This window comes from Scomber japonicus, chromosome 12 (assembly GCF_027409825.1).
Source record: "Scomber japonicus isolate fScoJap1 chromosome 12, fScoJap1.pri, whole genome shotgun sequence".
In the NCBI taxonomy this organism is placed as follows: Eukaryota; Metazoa; Chordata; class Actinopteri; order Scombriformes; family Scombridae; genus Scomber; species Scomber japonicus.
Genome location: NC_070589.1, coordinates 6,273,692 through 6,281,719, shown reverse-complemented (window position 1 = coordinate 6,281,719; position 8,028 = coordinate 6,273,692). Strand labels below are relative to the sequence as shown.

The following is an 8,028-nucleotide window of genomic DNA, read 5'->3' as shown; positions in this document are numbered from 1 at the left end:
AGATAGATAGTTCTAGTTAGGACCATGGTACACACACACGGCATGTTCAGCGTAGCGTGATGTGTGTTTCACATCATTTTCAGCATAACAATAATAATGATGATATAACGAGGATGATAATAACATCATATATATATATATATGGATACCATGCTCACTTTAGGGTATATATATATATATATATATATATATATATATATATATATATATATATATATATATATAATAAGTCCACAAAAAGCATCCTGAGAGAGAGAGAGAGAGAGAGAGAGAGAGAGAAGAGCAGCAGCAGCAGACTTTTTTGCTGCCGTGTGCTGTCCTGTCACTATTGGCGGGTTACTCTCCCCTGCTCTCAGTCTGTTATGCTGAGCTGCTCCGTTAGTCCGTTAGCCGCTACAGACGAGAGCCAGTGGCATAAATATTGACCGTGCAACCGGGGGCGCCGACGCTGTCAGTGGCCCACGATCAAGTCTCAGTAGCCTAGTCTCACTACAGCTCACCGTCCTCAGACTCTGTGTCAGTCCCAGAGTCTGAAAAAGTATCAACCTCTCATCCATCCATTGAAAAAAACACAAAGTTAGGGAATCCCCTGGGAAGAGGGCATGACAACAGACCATAAAAAAATGCTTCCATAAAAAGTATACAGGGCTGGCATTTTACACTTGAACTAGGGAGTCCATCATGAGGGCACCAATATGGATACCATGCTCACTTTAGGGTTTTTGGCCTCCCTCTTTTTGGCCCCCCTCCTACGTCTCGTAGTCTGCACTTGCCAAAAGCCAATCATCGTGTTCATTGATGGTGCATTCCAGTTATACTTGGAAGTCGGAATTTCAAGTTTTTGACAACAACAAACTCAAAAACAAACATGGTGACTGTGGAGGAGATATTGATAATGTACCTCTTGCATAAAAGACAAAAACGATATGTTTAAAGTTTCTAACAAACTCGCACAACCTTTCCTCAAAATGTTCCTCCATCATTATTACTTCTTTGTGTCTCATTAGTGCTATGTATCGAGTAGTGACAGCAACACGGCCCCACGGTTTCAGGTGGTACTGGTCAGTTTGGTCCGTATCTGTAAGCGTTATGGAAACGTGCAGAAATACGGACGAAATGAACGCAGAGCACGGCCATCTATTTTCTGGTCATGACTACCCCACCCCTTGTTGATGCAAGTCCAAAAACACCAAAAATATGTTTTTTTTTAATGTAATATTTTCAATTACATGCTTTTATTGAAAGACTAAAAGACAAACCATCACTAGTTATAAATGTGATATAATGGTGTCATAACTTAAAAATGTTGCAATGAGCCTTCTTCAAAGCCTGGAATTCTTCCAGCTATCCAGGAAACTGGCTTCTTCAAAGCCTGAGGGAAAAGAAAAACACTTGTTGCATTGGCCGGGAATCGAACCCGGGCCTCCCGCGTGGCAGGCGAGAATTCTACCACTGAACCACCAATGCTCACATGTTCAAAATTATTACCTTATGCGTCAATTCAGCACTTTCCACCCAAAGGCCCCTTTCACGCATGCAGTCTATCCCTTGAATGTTCAGGCACATTTCCTGTATCCAGCCTCTTCAACTGGAACATGCTGGAGCTCTCTATGAAATCCATCAATCTAGGGTGCAAGCAAAAGAAGGCACACCATGTACTGGAACTGTGGGAGTCTGCTGAACAACTCCTGAGGAATGCAAAAGTCCCCATCAGCACAGGCCTCAAGCAGAAGGCGCAACACCGGGAGGTGATAGGATCACTGTAGACCAGTAGTACTAGCTTAGGCTGTGGAGCACCATAACAGTTCTGGTCAAAAGTGAGGTGTCACAGGGCAGCCAGGGAGCCTGGACCCTATGGGACACTACAGTGAATACACCCATCAGTTGGGCAGGCATTTGGAAGACCCTGCAGATCACACTCTTTTCTAAAAGGGGCAGTCTATGACACCAAGGAATCTTATCCAGTGGTTTAGAATGGACTTAGGCTGCCCACTGTGAAGCAACATTAATGCAAGCTTCCAGCACATCTTATCGGGATGCAAGGTGGCACTATGACAAAGTTATGGCTAAGCTGGCTGATGTCCTAAAGAGATGTAGGGTAGCAGCAAACTGCACACCCTAGACACAGCAAAGCCTCCCCTCACTGTGTTCATCAAGCCAGGCAGCACGCAGCAAGCACCTGCACAAAAGAGAGACATCTGGCAAAGAGTTGCAGATGTTGGTGGACCTCAGAATGCAATTGATCTTACTCAGAGAGATCATAATAACCACACATCAGCCAGCTGTCTTACTGTGGTCTGCAGCCGAGAAAAGGGTCTTCATGATAGAGCTTACAATCCCCTGGGAAGAGGGCATGACAACAGACAATAAAAAATCCTTCAAGTATACAGAGCTAGCATTTTTCACTTGAACTAGGGAGTCCATCATGAGGGCACCAATATGGATACTAGGGGTGTGATGATATCTCGTGTCATGATATCTCGCGAAATAAGACGTAACGATAATTCTCGTCGAAGTGAATTTTGCCTCGCAAAGCTATAATTAAGGGCCGCACCAAAAAAAAAAAAAGACGCTCATTCGCTTGTTATGTCTTCTTTTTATAATGTCATTTGTGGATCATTAACCTTGTTACAGCTTCTTCCTGCTGAGAAGATCTCACAGAAGTATGAGATGAGGAGAGGAGCAGTGGTAAGTTGACCTCAGGTCTCTACACTGAGAGCCTGAAGTAGGAGGAGTGGAGGACTCTATGGAAGCCTAATGATGCCAAAAGTAAAATGAGTCACACTACCAAATTATAACACAATTTATATGTTGTTCTACTTGTGTATTTATGTGATACAGGATTTGTGCAACTTATTTTTATTTGTTTTTTTATAAGCAATATGTTATCATTTATAATAATTGGATTCTTTATTTAATTAATATTTATATATTAGAATTGTTTCTACTCTTTTTTAGTATTTGTGATTGTATCTAACTTGTGTATTTATGGTTGTTATGTGATAATTATATATTTAGAAAGTAGAACTAAAGTGATTCATAACAAGATGATTAGTTAAAACATTTCAATTCAATTTCCATTTTGTGAATTTCAAATAAAAGAACAGTCATTTATTTCCTCATTGAAGTTTTTCTTAAAAATATAGTTAAAATCTCATCTCGTCTCGATCTCGTGAACCCAATATCGTGTCTCGCCTCGTCTCGTGAGCTGAGTGTATCGTCACACCCCTAATGGATACCATGCTCACTTTAGGGTTTTTGGCCTCCCAGGTCTCGTAGTCTGCATTTGCCAAAAGCCAATCATCATGTTCATTTATGGTACATTCCAGTTATACTTGGAAGTCGGAATTTCCAAGTTCCCAGTCTGAAATTTCAACTGGAACGCCCTCTGAAGTGGGATCTCGGACTCAGAAAGTTTTTGACAACAACAAACTCAAAAACAAACATGGTGACTGTGGAGGAGATATTGATAATATACCACTTTCATCAAAGACAAAAACGATATGTTTAAAGTTTCTAACAAACTCGCACAACCTTTCTTCAAAAAGTTCTGCCATTGATATTACCAGGCATGCAAACTGGTCAGGGGTGAAAAAAGTGACAAGGGTACGCGGACTTGCGCACGCGCAGAAAAGTGAATTTCGTAGTTTGTGTTATAAGTGCAACCAGAGGCATTTTGAATTAATAAATACACTACAAAATAACTCACCATATACAAACATTTATTGGTAAACAATAGAAAAAAAAACAACAGTAGGACTATTTACAGTTCAACATCATAAAAAAGTTTTTTTTCTTTTTGGCCTGCACAAGGACCTCACAGGCCCTCTTCCTGTGCTTCGCAGCGTGCCTCAGCCTGGCCAGCTTTTCCTTGTCTACAACCTGTGCTTTGAGTGTTGTCGCACTGTGTGACACTTCACGTTGAGCCAAACGTTGCTGCCTTTTCCGCTTGTCTGCTGTTCCGGCTGTCCGGATGTTCTTACAGAGAACGCAGTCCACCTCCCCATAACGCACGCTCTCCCTTGAAACCCATTTAGACCTAAAACGCCTGCTGAAAATGCACCCTATAGCCTGAGCATTCCATGGCAACTGTAAAAAAATTACCATCGCCTACTAAAAAATGCTTTGCTCAGGCTCTGTTGCAGATAAAAATATGAAATAAAAAGCATTGGAAAGCTTACAAATGTGGCTTTTATTTAAAATGTACTTTAATTAAACTTTATTGTACAATAAAATGTAAGTAATCAATAATGATTTGTAAAAGTATCAATTTATCGTCAGAAATTTTGAATAAATATTTACAGATACAACAGACAACATGGGAAAACTGAACAATATAAAATATAAAGTGGATCAAACAATCTCAAACAACAACTTCAGACTTCAAAATAAATAAAAACTATCATAATGTGGTGTGTGTGTGTAAATGTGGAGGAGAGTACACAGGGTACAGCTGACAACACTGCGAGGGTAATAAGCTTACTAACACCCCTCACAGTGTTGTCAGCTGTACCCCGTTGTACTCCCAAGACTCTCACTCGACACACACACACACAGGAGAGGGAGAGAGTGTTCACATATATATATATATATATATATATATATATATATATATATATATATATATATATAATGTATACTATAATGTGTGTATATATATATATATATATATATATATATTATAATGACAGGAATAATAAATAGCCTATATATATAGGCTATTTATTATTCCTGTCATTATCAATCATGATCATTTACCTTATAGTAGAAATTATCACTCATGTTATCTTTACACTCAATAAATCATCATTATTTTTTTATAAGTAACATATTATTATTTTCATTTTTATCATTATTATTATCATTATTATTATTATTATTAGTAGTAGTAGTAGTAGTAGTAACGTTACCTCCAGATCATGGCGAACCGGTCCCTTGACATGACCTCAGGCAACTTTGTCTGAAAGATCCATTTTTTTTGTCTCCAATAATCCCGCCGGGCAGGTAGTTTGAGGATCCCCATGGTCAAACAAAGTCCAATGAAGCACTTCATTTCCACCGTCGTAACCGGGTACCACTTGCTGCTTGGAGTCCGGATTTGCTCCGCATAACGGTTTGTTTCCGTAACTAGCCGCGTCCAGAGCTCCTCCGTGAAATAATGAGCGAAAACCGTGACCGGGGTGATCGGCTCGGCCAATACTATTTTTACACCCGGCTGTCTGTTGTACGAGGACTTCACCCTGGACACGAAATCCGCCGGTTCCCTGGTCCAGCCGTTGTGGAAGCCGCGGAACTCTTCGTCATCTTCATCACTGTCACTGTCAAACATCATATTTACCCACTGATCTCTGGTGATCGAGTCGGCAGGCAGCTCCTCGTCAGATTCAGACACAATATTCTCCACCTCCAAATCACTCCCCTCACTACTACTATCATTAGCCATCTTCAATTCATAAAGTTTCCCTCTCGATCCTTATCAATATTTTGCCGGCGGCAGCGGAGCACTTTTTTTCCCCCCGCGGGTGACACATCAAAACAAGCGACACGCGCTAGCGTATTTTGACCAATCATGAAGCAGTCACGTGACCTTAAAAAAAAAAAAAACACTGACCAATGATAGACATCCATAGCATTGACCCCACGTGGGTTTCAACCAATCATGTTGCTTGAAATTTGTTAAATGCCTCGAGAAATGACGTGACAGCGGAACTACGCACCAATGTGTAATCCGGCCTTAAAGGGCCATACACACGAATGTGTATTCCGGTCTAAATGAGTTAAACATTTCCACAGCCGATTTCCCTCTAGCCATGAGGTTATACTTGACCGTTTGAATGGCATTGCATGTCTCCACATTCATGTTACCACTCTTGCTGTCGATGACCTCATTCATCAGGCTGAAGGCTGACTCCACCCTGGGGCCATGGAAAATTGACAGCGCACTCTTCACCAGTGCTGTGAGGGCCTGGTATTTCTCCCTCTGAAACACATGATCCCACCACTCCAGGAAGCAATCTCCCTCCTTGAAGGCAGGTAACGCCAGGTCAACACTCTACTTCAGTATTTCTTGGTGGACATCACAGCCTGTGGGAAGGAGGTGGCTCAGCATTCCACTTAGCCTCTTCAGCTGGATGGGTCCTTGAGAATGGCCTCTCAAAAGTGGGTCGAGAGCAGACAGGGCCTTCAGGGTCGGGCTGTCCAAGGGAAGCTTCGTCTGCATATATGCAGCAGTGGTTGTGTACGCGGTCTTTAGCTTCTCCATAAATGGCTTCAGCAACTGTAATATAGTAGAGTAGAGTAAAGTATCAGTTAGTGATCTTGAGGGAAATTAAGGTGTCAAGTAGCATACATACATACATACATACATACATACAGAAGACACAAGGACATTACACACAATACAACACAGTTCACCATAAGTGCATATTCCCAACGTACAGCTAGAACAGTTATTTAATACTTCCTATGCTACAGAGTACTTACAGCATGATTTGGAGTCTTTGACCTGAATGTGTCTGCATCCTGTCCAACATACATCTCTCAGGCAGGCAAAATCATGTGGCCCTCCAAAACCAGATTGACGAGAGCCCTGGGTGACAATGCAGTGAAGTACTCCCCCTTAACGAAGCAGGCCAAGAAGGACATGAACAGCTCAAGCTGTTTTTCATGAAGCTTGTGTACCAATGTTTCACTTCCCTGTGAATGGCAAAATATTACATGACATTTAGTTTTTATCAAAACAGCGGTCACACACATTACTCCTGCAGGTTAAGAGTGGGATGCAAACCAAAACCAACTCTAACTATTCGAGCATACATCCCTTGAAATGTGTGTGTGTGTGTGTGTGTGTGTGTGTGTGTGCATACACAGTAGTCGACAGTCAACACTATAAACAGTCATGACAAAAAAACAAGTAACCACCTGGAAAACCATGACGTACTCCTTAAAAATGGAAAGGACACCAATGTAAACACTGAGCTGCAGCTTTGTGGTTGTCTCCTGATGCCAGATTTTTTGGCAGACCCTCTTCTTCTGATCTTTGCCCTGCTGGGTCATACCTAAGTAAAGACATACAAAAAAAAGTAGTATGTTAATAACTACTCACAACTTACATGTGAGTCAGTTAATGAGCATGTCTGAAAGATGCAAATAGGGATCAGTGTTCTTCACCTTTTTTCTTGAGGTCATCGTGTGTCCACCTGACCCTGCTCTTTCCTTCCTGACTCACACTGTATTGGCCGTATAATGCTTCAAGGGGCTCTTGGTACAGCTCCTTGTCCCCCACGCTTAAGTACCCATAATAAAGCACTTTATACGCTGGTAGCATGCTGGATGTTCTCAAGCTTGCATCATACGCTGAAAGCCAGCGATGGCTCACAAACCCCCTCTGAGGATTGGAGGCAGGAATCTTCATCAGGAGGCAAATCTCCCTAAGATACTGCACCTGACCAACAGATAATTTGTGAAATTACTAACTTGCTATACCTAAATTTTCTCTGATTTATAGGCCCAATATCCATTTCAGCACTTTCCTTTCAGATATCAATTACAGTCATAAACGATATATTATGGTTATATAGGCATATAAATAAAGCTAATATTCCAGTATATCAGCCCCTTTTCTAGTTTGTCTAAGAGGGAAGATTGAGTACCATATTCTCTAAAGGAGGAAAACACATATTAGATTTAGTTGCATTTGTACCTGATCTGGGCACCACTGGTGGTCCATCTGCAAATCACGGAACAGCTCCTCCATGTAATGATGAAATGGCTCTGCAAACTTCTTTGCGCAATTGTGCACGTGGTGGCAGGAGTCCCCATCGATGTCAAGAAGGCCTGGACAGTGCTGGTGGAGTCTTGTCTCCAAGCCAGTCTTGCTGCCTCTCATGACAGCACATGAATCCATTAAAACACACACACCAGGTTTTGCCATGGTATGTTGTTCTGGTCGAAGAAATGACAGAGCTCTCTCTCCAAGCTGGCTGCAGTAGTTTTCAATACCTCCAAAGTTCCCAGATGCTCAACAAG

The 8,028-nt window shown here is 41.6% G+C and overlaps 1 non-coding gene across 1 annotated transcript; it reads right to left on the bottom strand.

Moving 5' to 3' along the window:
* Nucleotides 1-1,396: 1,396 nt before the first annotated feature.
* On the bottom strand, nucleotides 1,397-1,467 carry trnag-gcc (transfer RNA glycine (anticodon GCC)). Its single transcript has one exon. It is a non-coding gene; the product is annotated as a tRNA-Gly (tRNA).
* Nucleotides 1,468-8,028: the final 6,561 nt, after the last annotated feature.